The sequence below is a fragment of the Bos indicus x Bos taurus genome, chromosome 6 (assembly GCF_003369695.1).
Source record: "Bos indicus x Bos taurus breed Angus x Brahman F1 hybrid chromosome 6, Bos_hybrid_MaternalHap_v2.0, whole genome shotgun sequence".
NCBI lineage: Eukaryota > Metazoa > Chordata > Mammalia > Artiodactyla > Bovidae > Bos > Bos indicus x Bos taurus.
Window position 1 is genome coordinate 77,787,407 of NC_040081.1, and position 25,678 is coordinate 77,813,084.

General features: G+C 37.6%; 1 pseudogene; it reads right to left on the minus strand.

Annotated features, from left to right (window-relative positions):
- The window catches only part of LOC113894626, a 40,577-nt pseudogene extending 15,378 nt beyond the window's left edge, over positions 1 to 25,199 (minus strand).
- Between the last annotated feature and the right edge of the window lie 479 nt (positions 25,200 to 25,678).

Genomic DNA, 25,678 nt, shown 5'->3' on the forward strand with positions numbered 1-25,678 from the left:
TTAAAAATTGTCTCTGAGCATCACCTAGTGGAATGATTAGAAACCAGGAACACTCCAAAGCCCTTCCCACTCCTCCTCACATGATCTTAAGAAGGCACCTCTGTATTCTATGCATTTTTAAACCTTCTTTCCACTTCTCCCCTGGTTCTCACTCTTGATACCTTGATCTGCAGAGATATCCGCCTTCACCTTTTCCTGTGTCATTGCTATTTTATCTCTTCTGCCATTGCATCATACCTCTGTCCCTGCCAACTGGATTTGCTCCACTCTCCAGGGAAAGAAATTGGGTGAAATTCCCAACTCCTTTCTCTCTTCATCACTCTGATGATTCAACATTAGTTTTGAGCCCTTCTCTTCCCCTAGATTTTTATTTTTTCTTTCTTTTAGCAACTTGACTGTTGTATGCTCCTTTATTATTAATAATTGCTATCTATAGATCTCTTATAGCTGTCTCTTGCAGAACACTTTAAGCAGCTTTCCCTAGGCTAAAATGGAGGACATTACCATCAGCTGTTTCACTGACACAAGTTCAAGATGAAACCATTCTTTTCCCAAACACAGAGTGAGTTTTATGTTGTTCAAGGATGTGAATAATGATTTAAAATTTAGTGTGTATCTATTGTGTGTTGATAAACATGGAATCCACAGTCTCTGCCCAAGAAGTTTGTTAGTATGGGAAATAGAAAAAAAATCAAAACATAATACAGAAATTATAATCCATAGTGACATGCTAGAAAATGTTAGACATTCAGGGTGTGATAGAAGCGTGTAGGAGAGGCAACTATTGCTGATTTGAAGGGTCAGAATTTGGTTCCTCTAGAAAATGTTCTGTATGAGGAGACTTCAAGAATCAACACTCCTTAGACTAATGAAGAGCAGGAGAGGATAGGACCAATGGATGCATGGAGAATGCAGTTTTCAAAGGAAAAAGAAAAGCCTAAAGCAGAGACTTGGAGGATAAGAGAGGGTGTTGTGTGTAAAGTTCTGAGTGAATTTCAGGATGCTGAAGCATTGAGTATGACAGGAGAATGGAAGAAAGAAGGCTGGATAGGTTCACAAGATCCCAAGGGCCTTGAGAGTGATTATAAGAAGTTTAGATTTTATATAAAGGTCAAAGAGGAATTCCTGAAGTAAAGTGGTATTTTAGGAGTGGTGTTTAGGAAGATCGTTATTTGGCTCATACTGCAATGGAAAAAGGCAAAAGGGAAGACTGGAGGTAAATTGGGTGGGGCAGGGTAGAACTTATTACAGTAAAACATTTGAACTTCATTCTAAACTGGTGATTGTGACAGGTTAAAGTGGAGAAATGGTTAGAGGTAAATCTCACAGTATTTAATGCTTGTTTGAATGTGAATGTTATGGTGAAATTAGAGAGAGAGGTGTTCCTGGTACCTGTCATATATAGATTCTTGGTTGTGAGGTTACTTGTCAGACTTTAGGATCCTTTCTCAATTTGTCTAAGGTCTGCATTTTTTCATTTTTCATTTTGTCTTCATTTTTGCACGAAAAGAATTGACAAGCTGGAGATCATGGTGCACTCACAGATTTTGCCCTTCAATTAGGCCCCTGTTGCACATCTACTTTTTTTTTTAATGTTCCTTATTGTTTAACCATTGCATGGGATTCATTTCTCCAACCCTCCCATAGAATTGGATGAAACTGATCCTCACAAGTCTCACAAATCAAGAATAAGATAGGAAACATATGACTACAAATTAGTCAGAAAGGCTAGTTATTTAGGAAACCAGGGTGTTTTGGTGAGGCCCTGGGAATCTTTCAGCTAAGATACCTTGACGGTTTCCTTCTGCTCTTTAGGAGGTATCAGAGGCGATGGTCTTGTTAGACACAGTGAGGCAGAATTTTCCTACTCAGCTCCTGTCTATTTTCAGGGTCATTTCCTGATGTGATGCCAGAATGTTTTAAGGTGCTGAATTATTAGTAAATTCAAACCAAAAGGTAGAGTAAAAGATTTCATAACTAGGACATGAGAGAAAAATCTTTATCCAATGGATTATTTCTTCTCCCTCCTGAGGAATGATCTTAGACTGTCAGATCATATCCAACATGACCACAACACATACTACATAACCATTAGGAATTCATCTCCTGTTATGACAGGAATTGGTAAGATCTGTGGTTGCAAAGCTCTATAGATGGCTAGCCTTTGCAAACAGGGGAGAAGCATGACTCATGGGTTTCTCAAGTGTGACAGAATTCTTTAATTTTTCATTAAAGGATGTGAACAGTTTACACAGTTGTCTGAATTTTCTAACAGAGAAAATCAAGCAGACAAATTTCAGAAAAATATGAAGTACTCTTTTGGCATGCCAATGTATTTTTCTTTGTATGCCCTCTGGAGGACAATGAACAAATACTATAATATTACTATTCAAGAAATATAAAACAAAATGAAAGCAAAACAATAAACAATACAAATATAAATATGTGGATAATTTTTTGATTGTATTACATGGAGGACTTTTAAAAGCACAAAACAAAAGAAATTAGAAACATTTCTGTACACAAATGTTCATCAAATCAAATGTAATGACAAACTAGAAAGAAAAGATATGATTAAGAAATTTGACATAAATATAGTCTAGAACCTTAAGCTCTTATTCTTTAAAAAAAAAATCCACAAGAAAATTTTAATACTTCAGGACATAACTTGGAAATAACTCACAGAGAAATACCAATAGCCTTTAAGTATATTGTGACTACCATTTGTTTTTCCTCAAACCCTCTAGCAGTTTTTTTCTTCTCTTCTGACATCACTCCATGAAGTTCATTTGAGGAATCTCTTCCACACCCCCTACCCCAGTGTTGAACCACGTAGTCTAAGCTCAAGCCAGTCAATAGTTCAGGGCTGGGCACATGTCCTAAGACCATCCATTCAATTCCTAGACTGTTTCTGGGGTCTGCCTGTAAACAAGCTTTTCCACTGAACTTGAACCCAAGAATATATGATGTTTCAGTTACTGCAGTTATCTTGCCACTCTGAGAATAAAGTGTACATATAGAAGAAAGAAGAGCATAGCAGGTAAACAAATAAAAAGAGACTAGGAAAGGATGACATTGTTTGGAGTCTAGAAATTCAGCTGTGCTTGGAAAGTAGTTACAACCTTTCTGCAGAACAATATGTTAATATTAGGTTATATGACTCAGAACATATGTTAATACACTAAAATGTTAATAAAATCATATTGCATATATCTGGTTGATATAATTAGTAATCCTTTTAATTTCTTTTTTAAAAATTTTATTTTATTTAACTTTACAATATTGTATTGGTTTTGCCATATATCAAAATGAATCTGCCACAGGTATACATGTGTTCCCCATCCTGAACCCTCCTCCCACCTCCCTCCCCATACCATCCCTCTGGGTCGTCCCAGTGCACCAGCCCCAAGCATCCAGTATCGTGCATCGAACCTGGACTGGTGACTCGTTTCATATATGATATTATACATATTTCAATGCCATTCTCCCAAATCATCCCACCCTTTCCCTCTCCCACAGAGACTGTTCTATACATCAGTGTCTCTTTTGCTGTCTCGTATACAGGGTTATTGTTACCATCTTTCTAAATTCCATATATATGCGTTAGTATACTGTATTGGTGTTTTTCTTTCTGGTTTACTTCACTCTGTATAATAGGCTCCAGTTTCATCCACCTCATTAGAACTGATTCAAATGTATTCTTTTTAATGGCTGAGTTTTTTTATATTCCATTTTATTTCTTAAATTTTTCTAAAATTACATGTATTTTGTTCTTTACTTTTTACTTTTTATATTCGGAGAAGGCAATGGCAACTTTTACAAATTGGAAAGAATATGTTATTAATTATATTAATGCTAATTAATTTGATCAGTTGTATGAGCAACATGACTATATATGAATTTAGTTAGACTCAAAAAACATTTATTCTCATAAATATGGTAAAATTATACAAGTTATCCATATTGTGAAGTTTGAGGATACATACTTCTGGACTACCAATTCTTCCCAAGACTTCTGATATCAACTGCAAGTTTTGGAGGTTACCATAATCAGTCTAAATTTGAGCAATTAGCTAGAAGAACTCATAGCACTTGCTGAAAGCCAGTATACTCACGATTTCAGATGACTACAGGGAAAGACAATATATGAAAATAACAGCCAAGGTAAGAGATGCATAGGGCAGAGTCTGCGAGGGTTCCAGATATGAAACTTCTGTTGACTTCTGGAAGATCTACACTCCATGCATTGATGGCGACAGTACACCTGAAATATTGTCAAACAGAGTTCACCTGAGTTTCAGTGTCCAGAGTTTTTACTGAGGCTTTGTTACATGGGTATATAATTGATTGATTGCCCATGTGGTTAACTCAGCCACCAGGTAGATTATTCTGCTTGGACTGCCATAACAAAATACCACAGACGGGATAACTTAAACAACAGAAATTTATTTATTCTAGTTCTGGGAGGCTGGGATGTCCAAGATACAATGTCTTGGTAAGGTAGATATCATTTTGAGGCTTCTTTTCCCAACTTTTAATCACCATCTTGCTCCGGGCTCACAGAGAAAGAGCTACCTGATGTCTCTTATAAGAGCACCAGTCTCATTAGCCCAGGGCCCCACCCTCATGAACTCATCTAACCAAAATTTCCCCCCCAAGGCCCCATCTCTAGATACCATCAAGTTGCAGTTTAGGGGTTCAAAATATTAATTTTGGAAGAACAAAAACATTTAACTGATAATGCTGGGTCAACTGATACCATGAAATTCCAAAGCTCCCACCTATCATTCCATTCTTGATATATGTGCTGTTGAAGCAAGCACAAAACCCCTACTCCAAATCACATGGTTGGTTTTCTAGCCAGGACCAGCACCACAGTAAGGTCCAGTGTGGTCAAAGACCCCATCTTTGAACAAAGACATAAAACACCTGTCACAAGCATAGGACAAAGGCCAACCTCTTTGGGGGCAAGGTCAAATTCTTTACCACACAGAAGAGCTAGTTTTATAAAAATAGTTTAGCTTAGTAAAGTACAATAAAAGAACAGCTTTGTTCTTTCCCCTTTTCTGTGTTTTAATATAGGCTCTTTTTCCTGACCTGATGGCAATGTCTGTGGCAGATCATGCGGCTATATAGTCACTGTCAACTATAAAAATGGTCTTATTTAATATTAATTTTTTTTAAAGTTTTTCCTCTCCCTTTCCTCACACCAAATCTGTGGACTATTTCTTCTGGTTTTTTTTTTTTTGTTTTTTTTTTTGCTTTTGTTGTTAGGTGTCTAAGGGTTTATGATGTCTGTCTTTGTGAATTTTACCTTTTATCATTAAAACATTCATCTTTGTTTCATTAAAATAAATAAATTCAAACAAACAAACCAACGAATTGACTCTCTCACTGCCAAGGTAAGGTTTAGATGTAACAGAGAAATAGAGTAGATATTTTCATTGGTTGGATACTGGTATAAACTGATTCTCAATACACTCTGACATATCAGGCCTGCATAGGTTTATGTAGGCTCTTACACAATAGATAATCGTTTGTGCTGGTCTCTTTCACCCTTTTATTAGTTTTGTCCCCCAGTCACTCTGTCCCCTAGTCCACAACTCCAGATCAAGCCACTTACCCACAGTGGTATCCTTGTGGTCCAAGGGAACTTATGCCTTCTAACTTATAAAATGCCAAGTTTAGTTAAATTTTTCAAGTTGATAGGAAATACCCTATTCAGCATCCCATCAAATGTCCCATAACATATGGCATATGTTACTATGCTCATTTACTGCCCAGAAGAACTAAGGCATATGGCTGCCTGCTTACTGTACCATCCTCTCCCTTTGCCTTGTCACTAAATGTTACCAAGGCTGGCATCATCCTCTCCTCTGAATTTCCCAAGAGAAGTATGTATAGTCTTTCTCTTCACATTACCCACAAATCCAGAAGACTCACATCAGTTTTTCTTAAGAATTCTCTCATGCTTTATGTCATTAGATCTGTAGTTTCACAAGCATAAGATACAAATAATGAGAGTGATGCTGTAGAAAATTCTTATTTATATGAATAATTTTGGGGTTTGCCTGTCTTTACTTGGTGGTAGTGGGACAGTCGGAGAAGGTGATGGCACCCCACTCCAATACTCTTGCCTGGAAAATCCTATGGATGAAGGAGCCTGGTGGGCTGCAGTCCATGGGGTCGCTAGGAGTCGGACACGACTGAGCGACTTCACTTTCACTTTTCACTTTCATGCATTGGACAAGGAAATGGCAACCCACTCCAGTGTTCTTGCCTGGAGAATCCCAGGGACGGGGGAGCCTGGTGGGCTGCCGTCTCTGGGGTCTCACAGAGTCGGACACGACAGAAGTGACTTAGCAGCAGCAGCAGTGGGACAGTGGATACAGTCTTTCCTTTCCACAGAGTGAGGCACAGGCTTCTCTATTCTTATGAATTTCCTTCAAGTAATTTCCTCATGAATCTTCCAATCATTTTTAACAAAGACTGAAAGTGGGTGGTGGGAGTTGATAGTCAAAGAACCAATTTAATCTCATGTTATTAAGTTCTGTGGGAATATGTAGCTCTCTTTGAGTGAGGGAGTTACATATCATCTACTGTCTACAGCTTTAGGGATTTCACCAATTTGTAAAAGTTGAATTGAAATATCCCATTCAGCATCTTAAAGCATGTGACACACGTGACTGTGCTCATTTGCTGCCCCCCAAATCTAAAACCTATTGAACTAACATAGACTTAGGAAAAGTATCACTTCTGATTGATATGTCTTATTCTAATCTAGAATGTCTTAATGCTGCTTTAGAGGACTCTTCTAATGGAGGGATTCTCAGGCTTCTGACATAATAAGATTCTGAGAAATCACAACAATGATCTGTACCTAACCACCCCAAAATTCAGTGGATTGAAATAACACATTTAATCTTGTGTATCTTTTTGTCTTTTGGGGCTTGGCTGATCTCAGTTGAACTTGACTACATGGTGCTCTGCAGACAGTGGTACCACAGATCCTGCTTCTAATTAAAGGTCAAAGGCAAAGTGGGCATATTCAGTGTCTCTCATTTTCCTTGTGTCAGAGATGTCCCTTCCTCTCATAGCATTGGCATAGGGGTGCAAGAGAATAAGCGCAACAGGTACCCTGCTAAGATCCAGGCTTGGCACTGGCATATTATTGCCTCTGCCCATAGACCCTTAGTAAAAGGAAGTCATACGGCCAAGCCAGAGTCAAAGGGTGGTGAAACATACTCATGATGAGGCCATGGAAAAGTGTGGATGATTGAGGGAAGAAGAATCAGGGCAGTAATTCAATTCAATCTAAAACAGCATTGTTTGATGAATATTTTACAAACTTTAGGCTTCCCTGTGGCTTAGCTGGTAAAGAATCTGCCTGCGATGTGGGAGACCTGGGTTCTATCCCTGGTTTGGGAAGATTCCCCAGAGAAGGGAAAGGCTACCTACTCCAGTATTCTGGCCTGGAGAATTCCATGGACTGTACAGCCCATGGGGTCACAAAGAGTCAGACAGACTGAGCGACTTTCACTTTCTCTTTTAGTCATGAATGACTCTTTTTGACCCCATGGACTATAGCCTACCAGGCTCCTCTGTCCATGGAATTCTAAAGCTGACCACCAAAGAATTGATGCTTTTGAATTTCAGTGCTAGAGAAGAGGCATATTTTGGGGTAGCATATTCTTATAACCTTCACATTACTTATTACAATGACAAGGTTATATTTCTTTGTGTGATTGTTTAATTAATGTTTCTGTTACTAACTTGAATATGGGCTCCAAGAAGACAGGAAACATGCTGTATTTAGTTACTGTGATATCACTAATGTCTTGTGCAAACCACCTCCCCCAAATTCAGGAAATACATTTATTGAATTATTTTGACTTATTTCTTATAGTGTAGGATAAAAATAGTTCAGGATGGGGAACACATATATGCCTGTGGCAGATTCATTTTGATATATGGCAAAACCAATACAATATTGTAAAGTTAAATAAAATAAAATTAAAAAAATAAAATAAAGTAAATAGTTTATAATATCTGAGGTTATATTATTGTGGCATGAGTGAAAAAAAGGAGGTATCTTGTATAGATATTCATATATTGTCATGGAATGATTCCAACTTTCCCCTAGTCTTGTTTCCTTTTTAAATCAAGTTTTCTCTTAAATTAAACCTCACCAAAGAGGTTCCATCTTTATAACTTCTCTTTCTTCCTTCTTTCACATCATCCTGTTCTTTATCTTTAAAACTATGTTTTAATACTAAACCGTAAACTAACCTGATTCCAAACCCTAAAAGCCTGAATTTTGGTAAATCTCAAGGGCTTCCCCATCAAGCTAAAGAAAAACACTGATTTGCATGACTGGATAAAGTTTTACCATCTCAAATTCCTGTTATAATTAGTTTCAGAACAGTAGATCCATGTTATGTCTATTTCTATTCCTTTCCTCATCTGTGGCAAGGGAATGAGTCATTAGAATTTTAATGTTTGCATTACATGCCAGCAGTGGTCTGTTGTTATGCTTTTACTTAAATATTCTGAATTCTGACTGGCTAATCCATTCTACCTTTAACTGTAAGAAAACTGGAATGGGCTGCTAACTCAAACAAGAGAGCCTGGAAAAGGTCAAATGAGTGCAAAATCAGCTGTCAATCATCAAATGGTGACAGAATTAGAAGGCTTGCTTTTGTGACTAAGATTGAAATTGAAACATAGAATGTCACCACATGAATTCTCTAACATTCACAATGAATGTGGTTGGAGTAATAACAGGGAAGACCTAACAATTTTAAAAGGATTATGTTGCATTTGATTCTAAATTCCAAAAGGACACATTCTTTAACCATATGAAATGGCTCAAATGATAATGGGGTGGTGATAGTGTGCTGTTCTGAACTTATTCAAATGCAGATTTTTGAAAATAATTTTATTTATTTGATTTTTATTATCTTTGGCTGTGGTGGGTCTTTGTTGTTGCACAGGACTTTTTCTCCAGTTGCTGCAAGTGGGGGCTGCTCTCTAGTTGAGGTGCACTGGCTTCTCATCGTGGTGGCTCCTCTTGTTGCTAAGATGGGCTCAAGAGTATGCAGGCTTCAGTAGTTGTAGCTCCCAGGTGCTAGATGCTGGCTCAATAGTTGTGGTGCATGGGTTTAGCCACTCCATGTCATGTGGGATTTTCCTGGGATCAGGGATCGAACCTGTGTCTCATGCATTGGCAGGTGGACTCTTCACCACTGAGCAACCAAGGAAGCCTCAAATGCAAAACATTTTTGATAAACATCTAAAAAGACACCAAAGCCTATTCTTGAAGCAATTCATAAATTTCACTACTAATATATTATACCTTTTCAATTTGGTCTAGTGTTTATATTTTTTTAATTTATAAATAATTGTTCTGATTTGTAAATTATAGGTGCTATTTTTAGAAATGAATTTGCTTTAATTTTATTTACTTTTTGGCTACATTTTAATCTTCAGACTCACTTTTTTTTTTTCCAGAAAGGCTGCCAAATAATACTCCTTTAGGTTTCTAATTTATCATGTATTTAAATAGACTTTCAAAAAATAATTGTACACGTTGTCATTTCTTTTGCTGTGGATTAGTTCAAATTTTTCATTGCTTTTAAAAGTCACAAAAATAGATCTCTGCCATCATTTCAGGGCTGAAAGCAATGTAGCAGTCACAAATTTAGTGCTTTTTTTTTTTTTTTTTTAACACTCATGTTATCTGTGGACTATTTAGAATAATTGTTTTTCCTTTCACTCTCTTCTGCAAGTTTCCTTTTCTTGCCATGCTACATTTCTGAACCTTCATTGTAGGAAAAGAAGTTTCAGTCTAATGATTGAATGGAATTTGCAGTGTTACCTGTATGGTTTGGTCTCCTGCTCCCTCTATCTCCCTAAGTCTTTGGCAATTAAATTTATTTAATTCTTTGCCAGGTGTTGAGACTATTATCAAACTCAGGTTGGCTGCTTGCCCCTCAAAAGATGATACTCTAGAGGCAAGTGTTGGTTGAAAGGAAAGGTTGCTTTAATCAGAAGGCTGATAATCTGGGTGGACTCCTGTATCCAAAACCAATTCTGAAAATTCTAGTTCATGGAGAGTTTTTAAAGGACAAAGGGGGAAAGAATCTCAGTGTACTGTTGAGGCAGGAAGTTAGATTTTGTATCAGTCTCCATTACATGCAGACTGACTCCTCATTATCTTTCTTCAGATTTTATCTAGACTGCATGATCTGCCTGCGTGATTGCTGAGGAGATTTTGAGGAGTAAAGAGCTAGTCATTCTTTAATTACTTAATTCTTCATTCCCACTTCTTTTAATCTAGGAAAATAGTCCACAGGTTTGGTAATGTATGGTGTGCAGTCAGTGTGCATAAATCAGCAATTAGGCTAAGTTGCCTAGTGATCTAATTTCTATATTTAGGTTCTTCTAAGGTTAAAGGGGAATGAACAGGAAAGGGCAAACAGCAAAGGGGCAAAAGAGTTGCTTTCAAGATTTTCAAGGTCATCTGAAAGGATCTTTTCATATATGGATAACAACTCATAGCACTTGACTGTTTATCATATCATAATATATTTGGCTTAGCAATTGCTTTGTTACTCAGCAGGCTCAGAGAAAAAATTTTTGATCATTGGTGTTGTCCACAGACATGCAATCTGTAACAGCAATAGAAATATTGGAAGTTGAAAAGCAGCTGTAAATAGAAGTATGAGATAAATTATTGTTATTCTCATAACAAAAGTAAAGAGCTAAATTAGCTGATCCAGGAGAAAATCAGAACTTTGTGCTTAAGGATATAATTTTGTATTTCATGGAAGTTGAGAGGTAAACAACAAAATCTTATGTGCCAACTAATAGAAAAATAGAGAAGGCCCAGAAAATAGAAGTTACTATTAAAGTGTGTGATTTATAGGTCTGCCAGAGGGGACCAGAGAGTCTCGATTTCAGTGAAATTATTTGAAAAATCTATTCAGAGATGTGCTATGTCGAGGGCCAGGGAAGAGTGGAATAAAATTGATAGAATCCTTCATCTTCACATGCTCAACATATGACTTAAAGGCTCAGTAAAAGAGCAGTTGGCAGTATTTTAAGTCCATGATATGTAAAGGAAGCCGTGTTACCATTATGAGTCCTCATTAAAACTGACTAAAATTCACAGTCAGATTAAGCAAGTTCAGTTTGTTCACTATGTATGCATATTGATTATAGTGCTCTTTCTGACATTGCAGAGGGAAAAATAATCAAACTTGTAGAATGCTGTGGACCTTGGACTTCATGTTTATAGATCCAATTTTCTTTTCATTACACCCCCCTTTACATTGTTTTAGTCTTGGTCCATAAGATGAATGGATCAAATAAAGGAATTCTTTGTGGGTATGGATTACCAAAAGTAAAAAAAAAACTAAGAATATGAAAAGCATAATTTGATAAGGGATGAGCAATATATGTGCTGTGGTAATAGAGTGTGGCTCAGATGTAACAACAGACATTTGATAATTACAAATATCTAATTTAATGTACTATTTCAGCCTTGCTGAGTCTGAAACATGAATTAGAACATCTTACATCACTGGCCATGGTTGGAGGAGTCTAGGTCACTTTGTCAGTTGCAGCTCTTTAATGACAATAAATTCATTAGTTCAGTAAGACTGAAGTGAGAATTAAAAGTAATCACAAAAATATACTATTTCTATGGGCTTCGAGTTTTTAAAGGGCTCTTAGAGGTAGCTGACAGAGAAGGCAACGGCAACCCACTCCAGTATTCTTGCCTGGAAACTCCCCTAGATGGAGGACCCTGGTAGGCTGCAGTCCATGGGGTTGCGAAGAGTCGGGTATGACTGAGCGACTTCACTTTCACTTTTCACTTTCATGCATTGGAGAAGGAAATGGAAACCCATTCCAATATTCTTGCCTGGAGAATCCCAGGGACAGAGGAATCTAGTGCACTGCCATCTATGGGGTCGCACACAGTCGGACACGACTGAAGTGACTTAGCAGCAGCAGTAGAGGTAGCTGAAGAAGCAATCTGTCAAAAGAATTGAGTACCTGTTAAGCTATGGGCATTGTGTCAGGTGCATAAATGGACTACAAATAAACCATAAAACGCAGTCAAGAATCTGAAACAACAGACTATCTTGCTTGAAAAATAAAATCTGAAGAAACAATAAAGAGCAATTCAAATCTCTGAGATATAGCCTATCAGTGCCTAGAATATACTGACCATCATTAAACGTTGAGTAAGATTCACTCTTTCATTCATTCAAGGACTGAAAACACCACTGGTTGGGCATAAAAGTACATACTACCTTGTGAGGAGGAATTTGCATAGGGGTTGGCAAGAATGACCTTTCAATAATCTCTATTTAACTCAATTGCACTTGGAAATTAGTGTGAAAAATAAAGAATATAGATGTAGAGGACGAAAGATAATGTTTCCTCTGAGAGCCAGACATCCTGGAATGTGAAGTCAAGTGGGGCTTAGAAAGCATCACTATGAACAAAGCTAGTGGAGGTGATGGAATTCCAGTTAAGCTATTTCAAATCCTGAAAGATGATGCTGTCAAAGTGCTGCACTCAATATGCCAGCAGATTTGGAAAACTCAGCAGTGGCCACAGGACTGGAAAAGGTCAGTTTTCATTCCAAACCCACAGAAAGGCAATGCCAAAGAATGCTCAAACTACTGCACAATTGCAATCATGCCATACCCTAGAAAAATAATGCTTAAAATTCTCCAAGCCAGGCTTCAACAATACGTGAACCATGAACTTCCAGATGTTCAAGCTGGATTTAGAAAAGGCAGAGGAACCAGAGATCAAATTGCCAACATCTGCTGGATATCAAAAAAGCAAGAGAGTTCCAGAAAAACATCTATTTCTGCTTTATTGACTATGACAAACCCTTTGACTGTGTGGATCACAATAAACTGAAAAGTCTGAAAGAGATGGGAATACAAGACCACCTGACCTGCCTCTTGAGAAATGTGTATGCAGGTCAGGAAACAACAGTTAGAACTGGACATGGAACAACAGATTGGTTCCAAATAGAAAAAGGATTACGTAAAGGCTGTATATTGTTACCCTGCTTATTTAACTTATATGCAGAGTACATCATGAGAAACACTGGGCTGGAAGAAACACAAGCTGGAATCAAGATTGCCAGGAGAAATATCAATAACCTCAGATATGCAGATGACACCACCCTTATGGCAGAAAGTGAAGAGGAACTAAAAAGCCTCTTGATGAAAGTGAAAGTGGAGAGTGAAAAAGTTGGCTTAAAGCTCAACATTCAGAAAACGAAGATCATGGCATCTGGTCCCATCACTTCATGGGAAATAGATGGGGAAACAGTGGAAACAGTGTCAGATTTTATTTTTCTGGGCTCCAAACACTGCAGATGGTGATTGCAGCCATGAAATTAAAAGATGCTTACTCCTTGGAAGGAAACTTATGACCAACCTAGATAGCATATTCAAAAGCAGAGACATTACTTTGCCAACAAAGGCCCATCTAGTCAAGGCTATGGTTTTTCCAGTGGTCATGTATGGATCTGAGAGCTGGACTGTGAAGAAAGCTGAGCACTGAAGAATTGATGCTTTTGAACTGTGGTGTTGAAGAAGACTCTTGAGAATCCCTTGGACTGCAAGAAGTTCCAACCAGTCCATTCTAAAGGAGATCAGTCCTGCATGTTCATTGGAAGGACTGATGCTGAAGCTGAAACTCTAATACTTTGGCCACCTCATGCGAAGAGTTGACTCATTGGAAAAGACTCTGATGCTGAGAGGGATTGGGGGCATTAAGAGAAGGGGATGACAGAGGATGAGATGGCTGGATGGCATCACCATCTCAATGGACGTGAGTTTGAGTGAACTCTAGGAGTTGGTGATGGACAGGGAGGCCTGTTGTGCTGCAATTCATGGGGTCGCAAAGAGTCGGACACGACTGAGGGACTGAACTAACTGAACTGACTGAGTTCTTGACTAAGACCCTGTAATAAAAGAATAACAAAAGAAAAACAAGTTTATTAATGTGTACAACTCATATATTGCGGTAGGAAATGGGAACCTACTTCAGTATTCTTGCCTAGAAAATTTCATGGACAGAAGAGCCTAGTAGTCTACAGTCCATGCGATTGCAAAGAGTCAGATACAACTGACTGGGAGCAATAACTACTTGTGTATACCTAAAAGATCCAGGAAAAACTGACTAATGCTCTGGATTGGTTTAGAACTCAACCTTGAGTATCATTTTAAGCCAAAGATAAAAGAAAGAAAGGTGTGCATTTGATGGAGGCCAGTTTTGGAGAGGTTACTAGGAAAGCTTAATAAATAAGGATAAGGTTTGTTAGGAAGACTTAAGCAGGTGCTTTCTCTATTGATAAGATTCTCTTGTGACTTTAGAATCATCTTCCTCTTTCTGGTATAGAGAGGGAGATGCCTTTACAAATCAAGATATGAAGATTTGATTTATACATGTAAAATTCTCTTTCAAAAGGGTACTTTCTACTTCTTTACAGATCTTTTCCTATTGTGCTATTTCTCCAAATAATGTATTATGCCAAAGAGGTATATTTTGAGGTGGAATATTCTTATATCCTTTATAAGAAGAATATTTTTCTTCCCTGGTGGCTCAGACATAAAGAATCTGCCTGCAATGCAGTAGTCTGGGTTCAGTCCCTGGATTGAGAAGATCCCCTGGAGAAGGGAATGGCTACCCACTCCAGTATTCTTACCTGGAGAATCCCATGTACAGAAGGAGCCTGGTGTGCTACAATACATGGGGTTGCAAAGAGCTGGACACAACTGAGCTTAATTAAATTAAACTTACTTATATAGGTCATTATAATCTAGAAGAAAATTTAAATTGCACTTATATGTTTTAATTTAATTAATTTTGTTTTTGTTTTTTTGAATTTACAGGAAAAGTTTGTAAACGTGTTAAGCAGTTAATGAATACAAATACTCCCCCCCTTCATTTTTATGTTTGTGCCACAATCAACTTTTTGAAAGATGTTGGTTTGTTTTTCTTCAGTTGTTGTTGTTTAGTCACTAAGTCATGTCCAACTCTTTGGGACCCCATGGACTACAGCACGCCAGGCTTCCCAGTCCTTCACTATCTCTGGTGTGTGTGTGTTAGTTGCTCAGTCTTGTCTTGAGTCCTTACAACCCCATGGACTGTATGTAGCCTGCCAAGATTCTCTGTCCATGAGATTTTCCAGGCAAGAACTCTGCAGTGGGTTGCCATTTCCTTCTCCAGGGAATTTTCCTAACCCAGGGATCAAACGCAGGCCTCCAGCATTGCAAGCAGACTGTACCATCTGAACCACCAGGGAAGCCTCATAGTTTGCTCAAACTCATGTCCATTGAGTCAGTAATGCTACCTAATCATCTCATCCTCTTCTGCCCCCTTCTCCTCTTGCCTTCAATCTTTCCCAGCATCAGAATATTTTTCAGTGAGTCAGCTCTTCACATCAGGTGGCCAGAGTTTTGGAGCTTCAGCATCAGCATCAGTCCTTTTAATGACTATTTAGAGTTGATTTCCTTTAGGATTGATTAGTTTGTTCTCCTTTTCTTCAGTAAAGTCCCCCAAATTATATGAATATTAGGCCTCATAAAATTTATTCATCCCTTATAAATATTTAGCAATAATAATTAATAAATACATTTGGTTAAAAAACATGAACTCTTAGTTAACCAGATATAAATTAGGTTTTTGGCATAGTTTTCTATTAAGCTTGTGATAATGAACCTATAATATTGACCCAGAAATAACAGAAGTGCCACTGTAGCTAACAGGGAAGTTAGTTATTAGGGTCATTAGATAAATAGGAAAAAGTTCATAAAAATGGAAGTGTTATGAGTATCACTGGATAATCATGTATATAAAACTTGCCACATACTTGCATGAAAAGTCTCAATATAGGTAAACCCATATTAATATCTATTAAAGTATAATTATTTGAACTCCTCAACATCATCTTATTTTTAAAAACTGATTTTATAAATTTTTATCATCAGGGTTCATCAAAACTCAAAGGTCAGTGCCTTTGAAATAACTTAGGAGCTTTGACAGAAATTCTTTCATAATAATTTTCTAAAAACAAAAATTTTCCAAAAGAATTGGTCTATAATCATATTTTCCTAGACAGTGTATGGTATGATGTATACATTTTTTAAATAGCGGTAAACACATCAGGCTCTAATGTGAGGCTGATACTTATATTTTTTATATCATTATTTTGAGTTTATAGTGCTGTGATTTTTGATTATTGTGGTGTTTGGAAAAATAAATCTGCATTTACAGAAGTGATTCTTTCATCCAACCATGTCTCCCTACAATTGTTCTTCTATTCTTCAAATTCCACTTCTCAAAGACTTCCCCACTGACCCTCTTTAACTCTCTCTCTCTTCTGAAATCTTATATTACTTATTGCTTTACAAATACTCTTTATAAATTATTCCTCACTGCTGTCTAAATCTTTCATTTTTCAAATCTAATCTCCCCAATTAGCTTTTAATCTCTATCAAGACATGGTCTGTGTCTTTGGACTTCTTGGTACTGCTCACGGTAATATGTAAGTAATTAATATTTAATGTGATTGAATTTAATTTAGTTTGATGTAAATTCCAATGGATTTTTTTCCGATAAGATGGTGTGAGATTTTTAACTATTAAAAATATGTAACTATTACTAATTTCAGCCCATTAAGTGTAAAACTTATCCAAAAGATGAGCCAAGACTTGTTATATTTTGCAGTCTTGAGATACACTTCACAGACTCTTCATCTAATCACTGTTCTATTCATCTTGTACAAATCCCAGCCATAAAATATAACATGCCATTGGCTCAGCTTGGATTTATTATAAATCCTTGTTCTACAAGAAACCATGTATTTATATATTCATGAAAAAATATTATTAACTATAGAAGAAAGGACATATTGATAAAAATTAAAATATATTATTCAAGAAAAGAGATAAAAAGTGTATCAGGCCAGATTTTAGTACTGCAGAGAGGGGATAACTTCTGGATGGGGGGGAATCTGATCACTGGTGTCTGCCCCTTTCACAATTTGACTACTTTCTTCAAACATTTAAAAAAAAATAGATATATATTTCAAGCCATTTAAGTTTTATATAACCAATTTGTTGAGCTGTATAAGTTTAACTGTTAAAAAAAATGAAACCGCTTTATTTTTCTTTAATCACTGTCATTAGCTGTGCTGTAACATATCTCCTTTCCTGGTCCCTTAAACAATATTTAAGAGAGATTCCCTAGTCCCAGTCAATCTCACTTACTATATAACCAGTGAAGTTAGAAAATTAAACCATAAACTCTTTTTAAATCTCATCTCTGGGACTTCTCTGGTGGTCCAGTGGTTAAGAATTCACCTGCCAGATGAATGGATAAGGAAGTTTTGGTACATATACACAATGGAATATTACTCAGCTATAAAAAAGAAAACATTTTAGTCAGTTCTAATGAGGTGGATGAAACTTGAGCCTATTATACAAAGTGAAGTAAGTCAGAAAGAGAAACACCAATGCAGTATATTAACACATATATATGGAATTTAGAAAGACAGTAATGACAACCCTATATGCAAGACAACAAAAGAGACACATTTGTAAAGAACAGACTTTTGGACTATGTGGGAGAAGGTGAGGGTGGAATTTCTTGAGACAATAGCATTGAAACATGTATATTACCATATGTAAAATAGATGATCAGTGAAACTTCCATGATGAAGCAGGGCACTCAAAGCTGGTGCTCTGGGACAACCCAGAAGGATAGGGTAGGGAGAGAGGTTGGGGGAGGGATTCAGGATGGGGGATGCATATACACCCATGGCTGATCATGTTGCTATATGGCAAAAATCACCACAATATTGTAATTAGCCTCCAATTAAAACAAACAAAAAAGAATCCACCTGCCAATGCAGAGGACGTGGGTTTGATCCCTGGTCTGAGAAGATTCCATATGCCTCAGGACAACTAAGCTTGTGGGCTACTTCTGAGCCTGAGTGCTGAAACAACTGTGCTCTGCAACAAAAGAAGCCACCACAATGAAGAGTAGCCCCAACTTGCGGCAACTAGAGAAGGTTCATGTGCAGCAACAAAGACCCAGCATTGCCAAGAAATAAAATAAGTTAAATCTCATCTCCTCACCTCTACTTGTTGCGGAAGATTCCTGGCTCCATTACCTGAAGGGAATGCTGAGGAGTACAGCTCTGGAATACATCCATCCCCTCTCTCTTCCAGGTCCAGATTTTTTTTTTTTTTTTCTGTCAGGAATTGAAGATACAGTTTAGGGAACAAGATTATCCTCATCATTTCAGAGGGAAGAGATAAAGTGTCCCCCTTTTTCTTTTTTTGATATAAAACTTTTCCGGATAGTTGGCAATTGGATGAATAATTATCCTAAAAAGATATGTCCAAGTCCTAGCCCCTGGCACCTATGAATGTGACCACATTTGGAAAGAGGGTGTTTGCAGATGTAACTGAGGATCTTGAGATGAGATCATTCTAATTTTATAGGAAGGCCCCTAAATCCAATGATGTGTATCCTTGTAAGAGAAAGAAAAGGGGAAGACACAGGGACATACAGAGAAGGGTGTCATTTGGCAATGGTGATAGAGATTAGAGTTTTATATCTGCAAGTCAAGGAACTTCAAGTATTGCTGGCAGGAGAGAGAAACAAGGAATGAATGCATTCTTCCTCAAAGCTCAAAGGATGCTTATTCTCTTTCTCAAAGCTTCTAAAAGGATCCAACACTTCAGACACTTTGATTTTGGACTTCTGGACTCCAGAACCAGTGGTAATAAGTTTCACTTGGTGTAAGTCACCTAGTTTGTGGTAAATTGTTATGACAGCCATGGGAAACTAATGCAGACTTATTCTTGATGCCTGTGTGTGGCAAATGTTTGCCCTGTCAGGGTGTATTTGCAAATTCTTAAGATAATTCTAGGCCATTTCCACTGTCATTTCCTGAATCTGAAAGGTCAGCTTCAAGTTCAAATTTCCCTCCTAGTCTTAATCCCTGTAGAAGACAGTATATTCAAAAGTTTGTGCTGCTCTCATCCTCTTGCCTTGAGGTCAATCCTCATTTATGGCTTACTGAGAAGATAGCTAAGACATTCTGTTGTATTCCACCGACAAACTCTGAAAACAGGTTGCTCTAATTATTTTGTTTCTGTCAGTTCAGTCGCTCAGTCGTGTCCGACTCTTTGCGACCCCATGAACCGCAGCACATCAGGCCTCCCTGTCTATCACCAACTCCCGGCGTCCACCCAAACCCATGCCCACATAATTGATGATGCCATCCAACCATCTCAACCTCTGTCACTCCTTCTCCTCCTTCCCTCAATCTTTCCCAGCATCAGGGTCTTTTCCAATGAGTCAGCTCTTCGCATCAGGTGGCCAAAGTATTGGAATTTCAGCTTCAACATCAGTCCTTCCAATGAACAGCCAGGACTGATCTCCTTTAGGATGGACTGTTTGGATCTCAATGCAGTCCAAGTGACTCTCAAGAGTCTACTCTAGCACCACAGTTCAAAAGCATCAATTCTTTGGTGCACATCCATACATGACCACTGGAAAAACCATAGCCTTGACTAGATGGACCTTTGTTGGCAAAGTGATGTCTCTGCTTTTGAATATGCTATCTAGGTTGGTCATAACTTTCCTTCCAGGAGTAAGCATCTTTTAATTTCATGGCTGCAGTCACCATCTGCAGTGATTTTGGAGCCCCCAAAAATAAAGTCTGACACTGTTTCCACTGTTTCCTCATCTATTTCCCATGAAGTGATGGGACTGGATGCCATGATCTTCGTTTTCTGAATGTTGAGTTTTAAGCCAACTTTTTTACTCTCTTCTTTCACTTTCATCAAAAGCCTCTAGTTCTTCTCCACTTTCGCCATAAGGATGGTGTCATCTGCATATCAGGTTATTTATATTTCTCCCGGCAATCTTGATTCCAGCTTGTGCTTCTTCCAGCCCAGCATTTCTCATGATGTACTCTGCATAGAAGTTAAATAAGCAGGGTGACAATATACAGCCTTGATGTACTTCTTTTCTTATTTGGAACCAGTCTGTTGTTCCATGTCTAGTTCTGTTGCTTCCTGACGTGCATACAGGTTTCTCAAGAGGCAGGTCAGGTGGTCTGGTATTCCCATCTCTTTCAGAATTTTCAACAGTTTATTGTGATCCACACAGTCAAAGGCTTTGGCATAGTTAATAAAGCAGAAATAGATGTTTTTCTGGAACTCTTTTGCTTTTGCCATGATCCACCAGATGTTGGCAATTTGCTCTCTGAATCCTCTGCCTTTTCTAAATCCAGCTTGAACATCTGGAAGTTCACGGTTCATGTATTGCTGAAGCCTGGCTTGGAGAATATTAAGCATTACTTTTCTAGCGTGTGACATGAGTGCAATTGTGCGGTAGTTTGAGCATTCTTTGGCATTGCCTTTCTTTGGGATTGGAATGAAAAGTGACTTTTTGCAGTCCTGTGGCCACTGCTGAGTTTTCCAAATTTGCTGACATATTGAGTGCAGCACTTTCACAGTGTCATCATTCATTTCTGTACCTGTCCCTAATTTTATTTTCTTGCTCGGAGGAACTAGTGCCTAACAGACAACTGACCTGGGAATGGAATGCCAGCTCTTTCTCTTGCAGGACAGTCATTTCTAGGGTACTTCATAGTTTCAGATTTTTTGAGAAGCAGCACCTTCTTCCCTGTTGTGGTCGTAGAAGTTAGTAAAATTTCTCTAAGAAATTATGGGTTCTACAAGAAAAAAATAACCTATCTTTCTCTCTTGTACTTCATATGGAGCCACCCTCTTTCTTAGATTTGGGAAGAAGATGGAATAACAGTTGTGGTAGTTGAAACTGGTTCTCCAAACTCATAATTAACTCAGGAGTTGGGGTGGGGGTAGACAGCATCTGCCCTCAACTGCTGACCAGCCCTCCTTAGAATATATGGTAGTTAGTGTTTCTTTGGAGAAGGAAATGGCAACCCACTCCAATATTCTTGCCTGGAGAATCCCAGGGACAGAGCAGCCTGGTGGGCTGCCATCTGTGGGGTCGCATAGAGTCGGACACAACTGAAGCGACACAGCAGCAGCAGCAGTGTTTCTTTGTCTTCAATTTTGGATGCTGTGATTTGGGGGGCACTGGGAACCATTTTACTCAATAACATTACATGCACTTTACATGAACTCTCTCCATTAGTTATATGTAAGTGTGTGGATTTAAATCTTTAATGTGAAAAAACAGCAAGATTTGCTTTTACTATTTATTTGATACCCAATTGACCTCTGCAGTTTACTTCTTTGTAAAATAAGAGAATTGGACAAAAATCAGTTATTTCATACTCGAGTGATTTTAAGAGATAGAAGGGAAAATAGACACACAAAGTCATTGTGAATGGGGGCTGTGACCAACTTAAAAAGTGTCAGTACTTACCGCATATATTAACATTGTTTGCAAGCCAGTTTTTTTCCTCTGCTGGTTAGCCTTTAACGGCCATTTCACATTAAATTGTCCATTCGTCTATTTCCATAGATCTATGCTCTTTACACAATCTGAGAGCATTTTTTTTCTTGTCATAATGATTGGAAGTGGGAGATACTAGTCTCTTTTAGTGAGAAGAGACCAGAAATATTATATATGCAATTCACCTTTGTTCCACATGATTTTCAAATGACTAACAGGGCATTCATGTGGGGGACATATTTGTTCATATTTATTCAGATTGAAACTCAATTCTGTTTTTTATATAGAGAGATATAGATAAAGACTTCTTGCATAATTTTATAGAGATACTTTTCCAGAAATATACATTACTGTGTATTTGAGGAATTATTGCACTTTATTTTGTTTAAAATCTTATCCAGCATTATTTAGTATCAGTCACTTTTTGACAAAATCATTTCAGCAACAGCAAGCTATTCATAGAATTTGAGTCTCCAGTGCTTCACACCTGAATCAGGTAGCATTTGTCATTTAGCATTTATGAAGTTATATGGACAAAGGCCAGCATCTATTTCATGAAATCTTATGTAGTTATGCCTAGGAGTGTACATAATGATCTTTAGATTTTTTTCTAAATAAAGTGTTTTTTTATTATTTATGTGTAAATAGCAGATATGAGTTTGAATAAACTCCAGGAGTTGGTGATGGACAGTCAGGCCTGGCATGCTGCAGTCCATGGGGTCACAAAGAGTTGGACATGACTGAGTGACTGAGCTGAACTGAAAAAGCAGATAGGGCATTATATAGATTTTTAGAAAAAAAAAAAAACTACATGTAGTTAGATTTTCATATCTATGATCTTAACATTTAGGTGATAAAGCAAATATTGCAAATTATTCGCTGTAAAAAGGGGAAATTGGTTTGATAAAACTAATCTACACCTACCTCCAGAGAGCTGAAAAGTTTCAAAGGTCATCAGAATTCTAGTGTACATGTATATATACATATATGGATCTTCACTTATTCCTTGCAGTATACATGTTCAATGTCCTTTACCATGCCATTGTCCTCACACTATGAAATTCTTTTTGGAGTCACCAGGGGTTTAAAATAGTCTATTTTAAAATACTGTATTACTATTTAAAATGTGTGTGTGAAAGTCACTCAGTTGTGTTTGACTCTTTGTGACCCCATGGACTGTATAGTCTGTGGCATTCTCCAGGGCAGAATACTGGAGTGGGTAGCCTTTCCCTTCTCCAGGGGATCTTCCCAATCCAGGGATCAAACCCAGGTCTCCTGTGTTGCAGGCGGATTCTTTACCAACTGAGCTATCAGGGAACTTCAACCTGATACCAACTTCCAGATAACCTATTAGTTTGATGGTTTCCTGAATAGAAGCAGTTTTTCAATTTTCATCTTAATATGAGAGAAGTATAGCTTCCTAAATATTGTCTATGGTTATTTTTAGATTTTTACAAAATTATTTTTTCCACAATTACAATATTTATTAGACTGAAGAGTTTTAAAATTTAAATTAATAAATTGGAAACTCAGTATTAAATGACAAAGTATTTTCAGCATTATAATGAGAAAGGGTCATTTTATTTTCAAATCCTTTTTCTTTCTAACTGAATTTATAATTAGTGAGCACATGTTAAAAAAAGGTGAGATATTCTCATAGAATGAGGTCAAATATTATATATATATATATATTTGTACATATATTACAAAGAAAATTCTCATTATGGAAGATAATTGTCATTTGTCACAGAAAATTTCCGTAGAATTACAGGTGGCATAAAATTACAAGAAGCTATTTATCTGATCTCTTCCCTTTCAGTTATTTACTCCCTTTTGTCTATAAATGTATCTTCCCATTTGCTCACAACTTTACTTCCCTTTACTTACAACTAAAACATATAGAGAACAATTTCTACTACAATTTTAAACTAAAATCTGAGGATTCTGCAAACATGTGATGAGTACTTGATATAGTTGAAAGTTAATGGAGATGTAGTCAGTGATAGAAAGTGTCAGAGAAGCTTTATATCTCTTAGTTTTCTCCATTCTGCAATTATAAAATAGATAATTCACATTTTTAAAAATTCACATATTTGTTTTATTTATTAAGTTGGACAACAAAAACAAAGTGTTTTTTAGGATAGGTATTTCTGTATCATCTTTATCCTAGTATTTTCATTCTTTTTACATTATTTTCACTTCTTTCATAAAGTTATAGATATCTGTGATATATGCATAAATTTGGAAATTGAAATAAAACCCAGGTTGACATTAATGTATGAGCATGAGTATAATTCAGAAAGAATACCTTTATATTGTTCATAATTGTTTCTATTTTGGGCTGTAATTATTAAGGGAATCTGCTAACAGAAGACTGTTTGGCAGAGAATTTAACTACAGTGTTCTGTAACACACAAATTGCTCCTAAAGGTAGAAACCTAGCTTGAAGGAACCTAGAATTGTCATGTCCTTGAGGGGTGCTTAATCTCGAGTTCATGGCTGAAATTGTAGGCCATATTTTAAACATTGTTCTGTGTGTGTATGTGTGTTTGTGTTTTTTAAGTGTGGGGTAGGGTGTAGCCTATTTAGTATTTTTAGGCTCTCAAATCTGATGGCCTATGACCCACTACACCTTAAGATTGCTGAAATCTCAGCTTTCTGCCTCTAGATAATTTACAGGAAGATATTTATTTTCCGCTCTATTTTAAATATTTCACTGAATAAATAAATTATCCTTCCCTTTAATTGATAAAGGTGATACACTCGTTTGGTCATTAAAATCGTCTAACACTATTGGCTTTAACAGGCTTTACTCAAATAAAAGCTAGTTCCATTTCATTTTTAAAGCCATTAAGCTTTATCCAAGTAACATTCCTGAAAGCTGTACATTTCATTTGTGCATTCTAATGGCTTAATTTAGTAACTTAATAAGCTTATCTCCAGTCAAAGATAAAATGGCATTTATATAGACTCTAGGGAATGTGTTAGGACTGAATTCTTCCTGCTTCAGTTTCAAACTAGACTCGATTTTGATGGTATCAGATACCAAAGTGAGTGTAAGACAAATCTACCCATGAAGATTTTCAAATAAATGGATTAAGAACCTACTCTTTTATTTCCTGAACATCTCATGGACTTGGACATTATGAAGATGGTCACAGGGTGAAGAGAGGCTCTTACGAAAGGGATTAGTAAAGAGGTTTCTCTGGAGCTGTTGTACTGCTTGGTTGCTCCATCCTCTTTTGAGGGAGAGGCTTTAGGCAGGGAGTTACTCTCCAACCCCAGGCTTGAAGAGGGCAGGCTTCTAGGCTAGCAATTCTTGTCCTTTGAAATAGTCAGGAAACTTTGACTATTTGTGCCTGACCAAAACAAAGCAAGGTAAAGCAGAACGAACTCCTGAGTTTCTTCCTGCTCAAGAAATCCAGTGGAGGAAAGAAGGTCCTATTAACAACTTTGGTGGCTGCACTGGGATAGGCCCACCCTCACCAGTCTTGCCGAGGAAAGAGAGGTCTGATTGTTTCTGAGTCAGATGTGAACCACTCAATGAGGATTTGGTGGAGGGTGGGGTGAGAAGTGTCCACTCGGATATCAGGAGGAAGCAATATGGGCTGGAAGTGTACTCTGGATGCTCTGGGTCTGGGGCTGAGTCGTAAGTCCACGTGTAGTAGAGACAGATCCACCGAGGACAATGGCATTTCAGGCAAGAGGAGGAGCATGGAAGCATTCTGAAGCTCATAAAAGAAGATTATGAGAGAAGGAGGTGGCTTTGTTTATCAGCTGGGTATGCTGAATTCACCGAGAGATTTACCTATCTATTCCACCAGGAGAATCCCCTGGTGGCTCAGAGGTTAAAGGGTCTGCCTCCAATGCGGGAGACCCGGGTTCGATCCCTGGGTCGGGAAGATCCCCTGGAGAAGGAAATGGTAACCCACTCCAGTATTCTTTCCTGGAGAATCCCGCGGACGGATAAGCCTGGTAGGCTACAGTCCAAGGGGTCGCAAAGAGTTGGACACGACTGAGCAACTTCACTTTCACTTTCACTTTCCACCCAGACAGCACAGAGTCACCCAGTCAAGCAAATCTGGTAAGAAGCTAAACTGCAGCTTTGCAAGTAAAGAGAGAAGGTAATAGAGAAGTGACGATTACCACACTCATGAAGCTTCCTTGAGCTTTC